A 14,507-nucleotide genomic window follows, 5' to 3' on the forward strand; every position below is an offset into this window, starting at 1 on the left:
ATACATTTTATATACTGTAAATAAAATATCAAAAATACAGTAAATATATCATACATTCTGTACATAAAATATCAAAAAGTACACCAAATATGTGTTATATATACTGTAAATAAACTATCAAAAACTGCAGTAATTATGTTTAATATACTGTACATAAAATATCAAAAATTACACCAAATGTATATTATTTACTGTAAATAAAATATCAAAAAGTACAGTAAATATATCTTACACACCCTATGTAAAATATCACAATCTACACCAAATATATATTATATAATTAACATAAAATATCAAAAGGACACCAAATATATCTTATATACTGTACATAAAATATCAAAATTACAGTAAATAGATTTCATATATTGTACATATAATGTTAACTAAAAGTACACCAAATACATTTTATATACTGTAAATAAAATATCAAAAAGTACAGTAAATATATATTACACAACCTATGTAAAATATCACAAACTTCACCAAATATATATTATATAATTTACATAAAATATCAAAAGGACACCAAATATATCTTCTATACTGTACATAAAATATCAAAAGGTACAGTAAATATATTTCATATATTGTATATATAATATTAACTAAAAGTACACCAAATACATTTTATATACTGTAAATAAATTATCAAAAATTACAGTAAATATATATTACATACTGTACATAAAATATCAAAAAGTACACAAAATATGTGTTATATATACTGTAAATAAACTATCAAAACTACACTAATTATATTTAATATACTGTACATAAAATATCAAAAATTACACCAAATATATATTATTTACTGTAAAGAAAATACCAAAAAGTACAGTAAATATATATTACACACCCTATGTAAAATATCACAAACTACACAAAATATATATTATATAATTTACATAAAATATCAAAAGGACACCAAATATATCTTATATACTGAACATGAAATATCAAAATGTACAGTAAATATATTTCATATATTGTACATATAATATTAACTAAAAGTACACCAAATACATTTTATATACTGTAAATTAAATATCAAAATGTACAGTAAATATATATTACATTCTGTTCATAAAATATCAAAAAGTACACCAAATTTGTGTTTTATATACTGTAAATAAACTATCAAAAACTGCAGTAATTATATTTAATATACTGTGCATAAAATATCAAAAATTAAACCAAATGTATATTATTTACTGTAAATAAACTATCAAAAAGTACAGTAAATATATCTTACACACCCTATGTAAAATATCACAATCTACACCAAATATATATTATATAATTTACATTAAATATCAAAAGGACACCAAATATATCTTATATACTGTACATAAAATATCAAAATTACAGTAAATATATTTCATATATTGTACATATAATGTTAACTAAAAGTACACCAAATATATTTTATATAGTGTAAATAAAATATCAAAATGTACAGTAAATATATATTACACACCCTATGTAAAATATCACAATCTACACCAAATTTATATTATGTAATTTACATAAAATATCAAAAGGACACCATATATACCTTATATGCTGAACATAAAATATCAAAATGTACCGTATATATATTTCATATATTGTACATATAATATTAACTAAAAGTACACCAAATACATTTTATATACTGTAAATAAAATATCAAATAGTAGAGTAAATATATATTACATACTGTACATAAAATATCAAAAAGTACACCAAATATGTGTAATATATACTGTAAATAAACTATCAAATCCACAGTAATCATATTCAATGTACTGTATATAAAATATCAAAAATTACACCAAATATAAATTAAATACTGTAAATAAAATATCAAAAAGTACAGTAAATATATACTACACACCCTATGTTAAATATCAAAAATTACACCAAATATATATTATATAATTTACATAGAATATAAAAAGGACACCAAATATATCTTATATATTGTACATAAAATATCAAAAAGTACAGTATATATATTTCATACATTGTACATATATTATTAACTAAAAGTACACCAAATACATTTTGTATACTGAAAATAAAATATCAAAAAGTACAGTAAATCTATATTACATACTGTACATAAAATATCAAAAAGTACACCAAATATGTGTTATATATACTGTAAATAAACTATCAAAAACTAGAGTAATTATATTTAATGTACTGTACATAAAATATCAAAAATTACACCAAAGGAATGTTATTTACTGTAAATAAAATATCAAAAAGTACAGTAAATATATCTTACACTCCCTATGTAAAATATCACAATCTACACCAAATATATATTATATAATTTACATAAAATATCAAAAGGACCCCAAATATTTATTATATACTGTACATAAAATATCAAAATGTACAGTAAATATATTTCCTATATTGTACATATAATATTAACTGAAAGTACACCAAATACATTTTATATACTGTAAATAAAATATCAAAAATACAGTAAATATATATTACATACTGTACATAAAATATCAAAAAGTACACCAAATATGTGTTATATATACTGTGAATAAACTATCAAATATACAGTAATTATATATAATATACTGTACAAAAAATATCAAAAATTACACCAAATGTATATTATATACTGTAAATAAAATATCAAAAAGTACAGTAAATACATATGGCATACACTATGTAAAATATCAAAAACTACACCAAATATATATTATATAATTTACAGAAAATATCAAAAGGACACCAAATATATATTCTATACTGTACACAAAATATCAAAAAGTACAGTAAATATATTTCATATATCTTACATATAATATTAACTAAAAGTACACCAAATGCATTTTATATACTGTAAATAAAATATCAAAAAGTACAGTAAACATAAATTACATACTGTACATAAAATATCAAAAAGTACACCAAATATGTGTTATATATACTGTAAATATCAAAAACTACAGTAATCATATTCAATGTACTGTATATAAAATATCAAAAATTACACCAAATATAAATTAAATACTGTAAATAAAATATCAAAAAGGACAGTAAATATATACTACACACCCTATGTAAAATATCAAAAATTACACCAAATATATATTATATAATTTACATAGAATATAAAAAGGACACCAAATATATCTTATATATTGTACATAAAATATCAAAAAGTACAGTATATATATTTCATACATTGTACATATATTATTAACTAAAAGTACACCAAATACATTTTGTATACTGAAAATAAAATATCAAAAAGTACAGTAAATCTATATTACATACTGTACATAAAATATCAAAAAGTACACCAAATATGTGTTATATATACTGTAAATAAACTATCAAAAACTACAGTAATTATATTTAATATACTGTACATAAAATATCAAAAATTACACCAAAGGAATGTTATTTACTGTAAATAAAATATCAAAAATTACAGTAAATATATATTACACACACTATGTAAAATATCAAAAACTACACCAAATATCTATTATAAAATTCACATAAAATATCAAAAGTACACCAAATATTTACTATATACTGTACATAAAATATCAAAAAGTACAGTAAATATATATTACACACCCTATGTAAAATATCACAAACTACACCAAATATATATTATATAATTGACATAAAATATCAAAAGGAAACCTAATATATCTTCTATACTGTTCATAAAATATCAAAAATTACAGTAAATATATTTAATATATTGTACATATAATATTAACTAAAAGTACACCAAATACATTTTATATACTGTAAATAAATTATCAAAAATTACAGTAAACATATATTACATACTGTACATAAAATATCAAAAAGTACACCAAATATGTGTTATATATACTGTAAATAAACAATCAAAAACTACAGTAATTATATTTAATGTACTGTACATAAAATATCAAAAATTACACCAAATGTATATTATTTACTGTAAATAAAATATCAAAAATTACAGTAAATATATATTACACACCCTATGTAAAATATCAAAAACTACACCAAATATATATTACAAAATTCACATAAAATATCAAAAGGACACCAAATATATCTTATATACTGTACATAAATTATCAAAAGTACAGTAAATATATTTCATATATTGTACATATAATATTAACTAAAAGTACACCAAATACATTTTATATAGTGTAACTAAAATATCAAAATGTACAGTAAATATATATTACACACCATATGTAAAATATCACAATCTACACCAAATATATATTATATAATTTACATAAAATATCAAAAGGACACCAAATATATCTTATATAGTGTACATAAAATATCAAAATGTACAGTAAATATGTTTCATATATTGTACATATAACATTAACTAAAAGTACACCAAATACATTTTATATACAGTAAATAAAATATCAAAAAGTACAGTAAATATATATTACATACTGTACATAAAATATCAAAAATACACCAAATATGTGTTATATATACTGTAAATATCAAAAACTACAGTAATCATATTCAATGTACTGTATATAAAATATCAAAAATTACACCAAATATAAATTAAATACTGTAAATGAAATATCAAAAAGGACAGTAAATATATACTACACACCCTATGTAAAATATCAAAAATTACACCAAATATATATTATATAATTTACATAGAATATAAAAAGGACACCAAATATATCTTATATATTGTACATAAAATATCAAAAAGTACAGTATATATATTTCATACATTGTACATATATTATTAACTAAAAGTACACCAAATACATTTTGTATACTGAAAATAAAATATCAAAAAGTACAGTAAATCTATATTACATACTGTACATAAAATATCAAAAAGTACACCAAATATGTGTTATATATACTGTAAATAAACTATCAAAAACTACAGTAATTATATTTAATATACTGTACATAAAATATCAAAAATTACACCAAAGGAATGTTATTTACTGTAAATAAAATATCAAAAAGTACAGTAAATATATCTTACACTCCCTATGTAAAATATCACAATCTACACCAAATATATATTATATAATTTACATAAAATATCAAAAGGACACCAAATATATCTTATATAGTGTACATAAAATATCAAAATGTACAGTAAATATATTTCCTATATTGTACATATAATATTAACTGAAAGTACACCAAATACATTTTATATACTGTAAATAAAATATCAAAAATACAATAAATATATATTACATACTGTACATAAAATATCAAAAAGTACACCAAATATGTGTAATATATACTGTAAATAAACTATCAATACTACACTAATTATATTTAATATACTGTACATAAAATATCAAAAATTACACCAAATATATATTATTTACTGTAAAGAAAATACCAAAAAGTACAGTAAATATATATTACACACCCTATGTAAAATATCACAAACTACACCAAATATATATTATATAATTTACATAAAATATCAAAAGGACACCAAATATACCTTATATACTGAACATGAAATATCAAAAAGTACAGTAAATATATTTCATATATTGTACATATAATATTAACTAAAAGTACACCAAATACATTTTATATACTGTAAATAAAATATCAAAATTACAGTAAATATATATTACTTTCAGTACATAAAATATCAAAAAGTACACCAAATATGTGTTATATATACTGTAAATAAACTATCAAAAACTGCAGTAATTATGTTTAATATACTGTACATAAAATATTAAAAATTACACGAAATGTATATTATTTACTGTAAATAAAATATCAAAAAGTACAGTAAATATATCTTACACACCCTATGTAAAATATCACAATCTACACCAAATACATATTATATAATTTACATAAAATATCAAAAGGACACCAAATATATCTTATATAGTGTACATAAAATATCAAAATGTACAGTAAATATATTTCATATATTGTACATATAATATTAACTAAAAGTACACCAAATACATTTTATATACAGTAAATAAAATATCAAAAAGTACAGTAAATATGTATTACATACTGTACATAAAATATCAAAAAGTACACCATATATGTGTAATATATACTGTAAATAAACTATCAAAAACTACTGTAATTATATTTAATATACTGTACATAAAATATCAAAAATTAAACCAAATGTATATTATATACTGTAAATAAAATATCATCAAGTACAGTAAATATATATTACACACCCTATGTAAAATATCACAAACATCACCTAATATATATTATAAAATTTACATAAAATATCAAAAGGACACCACTTATATCTTCTATACTGTACATAAAATATCAAAAAGTACAGTAAATATATTTCATATATTGTACATATAATATTAACTAAAAGTACACCAAATACATTTCATATACTGTAAATAAAATATCAAAAAGTACAGTAAATATATATTACATACTGTACATAAAATATCAAAAAGTACACCAAATATGTGTTATATATACTGTGAATAAACTATCAAATATACAGTAATTATATATAATATACTGTACAAAAAATATCAAAAATTACACCAAATGTATATTATATACTGTAAATAAAATATCAAAAAGTACAGTAAATATATATGGCATACACTATGTAAAATATCAAAAACTACACCAAATATATATTATATAATTTACAGAAAATATCAAAAAGACACCAAATATATATTCTATACTGTACACAAAATATCAAAAAGTACAGTAAATATATTTCATATATCTTACATATAATATTAACTAAAAGTACACCAAATGCATTTTATATACTGTAAATAAAATATCAAAAAGTACAGTAAACATATATTACATACTGTACATAAAATATCAAAAAGTACACCAAATATGTGTTATATATACTGTAAATATCAAAAACTACAGTAATCATATTCAATGTACTGTATATAAAATATCAAAAATTACACCAAATATAAATTAAATACTGTAAATAAAATATCAAAAAGGACAGTAAATATATACTACACACCCTATGTAAAATATCAAAAATTACACCAAATATATATTATATAATTTACATAGAATATAAAAAGGACACCAAATATATCTTATATATTGTACATAAAATATCAAAAAGTACAGTATATATATTTCATACATTGTACATATATTATTAACTAAAAGTACACCAAATACATTTTGTATACTGAAAATAAAATATCAAAAAGTACAGTAAATCTATATTACATACTGTACATAAAATATCAAAAAGTACACCAAATATGTGTTATATATACTGTAAATAAACTATCAAAAACTACAGTAATTATATTTAATATACTGTACATAAAATATCAAAAATTACACCAAAGGAATGTTATTTACTGTAAATAAAATATCAAAAAGTACAGTAAATATATCTTACACTCCCTATGTAAAATATCACAATCTACACCAAATATATATTATATAATTTACATAAAATATCAAAAGGACACCAAATATATCTTATATAGTGTACATAAAATATCAAAATGTACAGTAAATATATTTCCTATATTGTACATATAATATTAACTGAAAGTACACCAAATACATTTTATATACTGTAAATAAAATATCAAAAATACAATAAATATATATTACATACTGTACATAAAATATCAAAAAGTACACCAAATATGTGTAATATATACTGTAAATAAACTATCAAAACTACACTAATTATATTTAATATACTGTACATAAAATATCAAAAATTACACCAAATATATATTATTTACTGTAAAGAAAATACCAAAAAGTACAGTAAATATATATTACACACCCTATGTAAAATATCACAAACTACACCAAATATATATTATATAATTTACATAAAATATCAAAAGGACACCAAATATACCTTATATACTGAACATGAAATATCAAAAAGTACAGTAAATATATTTCATATATTGTACATATAATATTAACTAAATGTACACCAAATACATTTTATATACTGTAAATAAAATATCAAAATTACAGTAAATATATATTACATTCAGTACAGAAAATATCAAAAAGTACACCAAATATGTGTTATATATACTGTAAATAAACTATCAAAAACTGCAGTAATTATGTTTAATATACTGTACATAAAATATCAAAAATTACACCAAATGTATATTATTTACTGTAAATAAAATATCAAAAAGTACAGTAAATATATCTTACACACCCTATGTAAAATATCACAATCTACACCAAATACATATTATATAATTTACATAAAATATCAAAAGGACACCAAATATATCTTATATAGTGTACATAAAATATCAAAATGTACAGTAAATATATTTCATATATTGTACATATAATATTAACTAAAAGTACACCAAATACATTTTATATACAGTAAATAAAATATCAAAAAGTACAGTAAATATGTATTACATACTGTACATAAAATATCAAAAAGTACACCATATATGTGTAATATATACTGTAAATAAACTATCAAAAACTACTGTAATTATATTTAATATACTGTACATAAAATATCAAAAATTAAACCAAATGTATATTATATACTGTAAATAAAATATCATCAAGTACAGTAAATATATATTACACACCCTATGTAAAATATCACAAACTTCACCAAATATATATTATAAAATTTACATAAAATATCAAAAGGACACCACTTATATCTTCTATACTGTACATAAAATATCAAAATGTACAGTAAATATATTTCATATATTGTATATATAATATTAACTAAAAGTACACCAAATACATTTTATATACTGTAAATAAATTATCAAAAATTACAGTAAATATATATTACATACTGTATATAAAATATCAAAAAGTACACCATATATGTGTTATATATACTGTAAATAAACTGTCAAAGACTACAGTAATTATATTTAATATACTGTACATAAAATATCAAAAATTACACCAAATGTATATTATTTACTGTAAATAAAATATCAAAAATTACAGTAAATATATATTACACACCCTATGTAAAATATCAAAAACTACACCAAATATCTATTATAAAATTCACATAAAATATCAAAAGGACACCAAATATTTATTATATACTGTACATAAAATATCAAAATGTACAGTAAATATATTTCATATAGTGTATATATAATATTAACTAAAAGTACACCAAATACATTTCATATACTGGAAAAAAAATATCAAAAAGTACAGTAAATATATATTACATACTGTACATAAAATATCAAAAAGTACACCAAATATGTGTTATATATACTGTGAATAAACTATCAAATATACAGTAATTATATATAATATACTGTACAAAAAATATCAAAAATTACACCAAATGTATATTATATACTGTAAATAAAATATCAAAAAGTACAGTAAATATATATGGCATACCCTATGTAAAATATCAAAAACTACACCAAATATATATTATATAATTTACAGAAAATATCAAAAGGACACCAAATATATATTCTATACTGTACACAAAATATCAAAAAGTACAGTAAATATATTTCATATATCTTACATATAATATTAACTAAAAGTACACCAAATGCATTTTATATACTGTAAATAAAATATCAAAAAGTACAGTAAACATAAATTACATACTGTACATAAAATATCAAAAAGTACACCAAATATGTGTTATATATACTGTAAATATCAAAAACTACAGTAATCATATTCAATGTACTGTATATAAAATATCAAAAATTACACCAAATATAAATTAAATACTGTAAATAAAATATCAAAAAGGACAGTAAATATATACTACACACCCTATGTAAAATATCAAAAATTACACCAAATATATATTATATAATTTACATAGAATATAAAAAGGACACCAAATATATCTTATTGTACATAAAATATCAAAAAGTACAGTATATATATTTCATACATTGTACATATATTATTAACTAAAAGTACACCAAATACATTTTGTATACTGAAAATAAAATATCAAAAAGTACAGTAAATCTATATTACATACTGTACATAAAATTTCAAAAAGTACACCAAATATGTGTTATATATACTGTAAATAAACTATCAAAAACTACAGTAATTATATTTAATATACTGTACATAAAATATCAAAAATTACACCAAAGGAATGTTATTTACTGTAAATAAAATATCAAAAAGTACAGTAAATATATCTTACACTCCCTATGTAAAATATCACAATCTACACCAAATATATATTATATAATTTACATAAAATATCTAAAGGACACCAAATATATCTTATATAGTGTACATAAAATATCAAAATGTACAGTAAATATATTTCCTATATTGTACATATAATATTAACTGAAAGTACACCAAATACATTTTATATACTGTAAATAAAATATCAAAAATACAGTAAATATATATTACATACTGTACATAAAATATCAAAAAGTACACCAAATATGTGTAATATATACTGTAAATAAACTATCAAAACTACACTAATTATATTTAATATACTGTACATAAAATATCAAAAATTACACCAAATATATATTATTTACTGTAAAGAAAATACCAAAAAGTACAGTAAATATATATTACACACCCTATGTAAAATATCACAAACTACACCAAATATATATTATATAATTTACATAAAATATCAAAAGGACACCAAATATACCTTATATACTGAACATGAAATATCAAAAAGTACAGTAAATATATTTCATATATTGTACATATAATATTAACTAAAAGTACACCAAATACATTTTATATACTGTAAATAAAATATCAAAAGTACAGTAAATATATATTACATTCAGTACATAAAATATCAAAAAGTACACCAAATATGTGTTATATATACTGTAAAAAAACTATCAAAAACTGCAGTAATTATATTTAATATACTGCACATAAAATATCAAAAATTACACCAAATGTATATTATTTACTGTAAATAAAATATCAAAAACTACAGTAAATATATCTTACACACCCTATGTAAAATAACACAAAGTACACCAAATATATATTATATAATTTACATAAAATATCAAAAGGACACCAAATATACCTTATATACTGAACATGAAATATCAAAATGTACAGTAAATATATTTCATATATTGTACATATAATATTAACTAAAAGTACACCAAATACATTTTATATACTGTAAATAAAATATCAAAAGTACAGTAAATATATCATACATTCTGTACATAAAATATCAAAAAGTACACCAAATATGTGTTATATATACTGTAAATAAACTATCAAAAACTGCAGTAATTATGTTTAATATACTGTACATAAAATATCAAAAATTACACCAAATGTATATTATTTACTGTAAATAAAATATCAAAAAGTACAGTAAATATATCTTACACACCCTATGTAAAATATCACAATCTACACCAAATATATATTATATAATTAACATAAAATATCAAAAGGACACCAAATATATCTTATATACTGTACATAAAATATCAAAATTACAGTAAATAGATTTCATATATTGTACATATAATGTTAACTAAAAGTACACCAAATACATTTTATATACTGTAAATAAAATATCAAAAAGTACAGTAAATATATATTACACACCCTATGTAAAATATCACAAACTTCACCAAATATATATTATATAATTTACATAAAATATCAAAAGGACACCAAATATATCTTCTATACTGTACATAAAATATCAAAAGTTACAGTAAATATATTTCATATATTGTATATATAATATTAACTAAAAGTACACCAAATACATTTTATATACTGTAAATAAATTATCAAAAATTACAGTAAATATATATTACATACTGTACATAAAATATCAAAAAGTACACAAAATATGTGTTATATATACTGTAAATAAACTATCAAAACTACACTAATTATATTTAATATACTGTACATAAAATATCAAAAATTACACCAAATATATATTATTTACTGTAAAGAAAATACCAAAAAGTACAGTAAATATATATTACACACCCTATGTAAAATATCACAAACTACACCAAATATATATTATATAATTTACATAAAATATCAAAAGGACACCAAATATATCTTATATACTGAACATGAAATATCAAAATTTACAGTAAATATATTTCATATATTGTACATATAATATTAACTAAAAGTACACCAAATACATTTTATATACTGTAAATTAAATATCAAAATGTACAGTAAATATATATTACATTCTGTTCATAAAATATCAAAAAGTACACCAAATTTGTGTTTTATATACTGTAAATAAACTATCAAAAACTGCAGTAATTATATTTAATATACTGTGCATAAAATATCAAAAATTAAACCAAATGTATATTATTTACTGTAAATAAAATATCAAAAAGTACAGTAAATATATCTTACACACCCTATGTAAAATATCACAATCTACACCAAATATATATTATATAATTTACATTAAATATCAAAAGGACACCAAATATATCTTATATACTGTACATAAAATATCAAAATTACAGTAAATATATTTCATATATTGTACATATAATGTTAACTAAAAGTACACCAAATATATTTTATATAGTGTAAATAAAATATCAAAATGTACAGTAAATATATATTACACACCCTATGTAAAATATCACAATCTACACCAAATTTATATTATGTAATTTACATAAAATATCAAAAGGACACCATATATACCTTATATGCTGAACATAAAATATCAAAATGTACCGTATATATATTTCATATATTGTACATATAATATTAACTAAAAGTACACCAAATACATTTTATATACTGTAAATAAAATATCAAATAGTAGAGTAAATATATATTACATACTGTACATAAAATATCAAAAAGTACACCAAATATGTGTAATATATACAGTAAATAAACTATCAAATCCACAGTAATCATATTCAATGTACTGTATATAAAATATCAAAAATTACACCAAATATAAATTAAATACTGTAAATGAAATATCAAAAAGGACAGTAAATATATACTACACACCCTATGTAAAATATCAAAAATTACACCAAATATATATTATATAATTTACATAGAATATAAAAAGGACACCAAATATATCTTATATATTGTACATAAAATATCAAAAAGTACAGTATATATATTTCATACATTGTACATATATTATTAACTAAAAGTACACCAAATACATTTTGTATACTGAAAATAAAATATCAAAAAGTACAGTAAATCTATATTACATACTGTACATAAAATATCAAAAAGTACACCAAATATGTGTTATATATACTGTAAATAAACTATCAAAAACTACAGTAATTATATTTAATATACTGTACATAAAATATCAAAAATTACACCAAAGGAATGTTATTTACTGTAAATAAAATATCAAAAAGTACAGTAAATATATCTTACACTCCCTATGTAAAATATCACAATCTACACCAAATATATATTATATAATTTACATAAAATATCAAATAGACACCAAATATATATTATATAGTGTACATAAAATATCAAAATGTACAGTAAATATATTTCCTATATTGTACATATAATATTAACTGAAAGTACACCAAATACATTTTATATACTGTAAATAAAATATCAAAAATACAGTAAATATATATTACATACTGTACATAAAATATCAAAAAGTACACCAAATATGTGTAATATATACTGTAAATAAACTATCAATACTACACTAATTATATTTAATATACTGTACATAAAATATAAAAAATTACACCAAATATATATTATTTACTGTAAAGAAAATACCAAAAAGTACAGTAAATATATATTACACACCCTATGTAAAATATCACAAACTACACCAAATATATATTATATAATTTACATAAAATATCAAAAGGACACCAAATATACCTTATATACTGAACATGAAATATCAAAAAGTACAGTAAATATATTTCATATATTGTACATATAATATTAACTAAAAGTACACCAAATACATTTTATATACTGTAAATAAAATATCAAAATTACAGTAAATATATATTACTTTCAGTACATAAAATATCAAAAAGTACACCAAATATGTGTTATATATACTGTAAATAAACTATCAAAAACTGCAGTAATTATGTTTAATATACTGTACATAAAATATTAAAAATTACACCAAATGTATATTATTTACTGTAAATAAAATATCAAAAAGTACAGTAAATATATCTTACACACCCTATGTAAAATATCACAATCTACACCAAATACATATTATATAATTTACATAAAATATCAAAAGGACACCAAATATATCTTATATAGTGTACATAAAATATCAAAATGTACAGTAAATATATTTCATATATTGTACATATAATATTAACTAAAAGTACACCAAATACATTTTATATACAGTAAATAAAATATCAAAAAGTACAGTAAATATGTATTACATACTGTACATAAAATATCAAAAAGTACACCATATATGTGTAATATATACTGTAAATAAACTA

The sequence above is a fragment of the Pan paniscus genome, chromosome 22, assembly GCF_029289425.2.
Source record: "Pan paniscus chromosome 22, NHGRI_mPanPan1-v2.0_pri, whole genome shotgun sequence".
Lineage (NCBI taxonomy): Eukaryota > Metazoa > Chordata > Mammalia > Primates > Hominidae > Pan > Pan paniscus.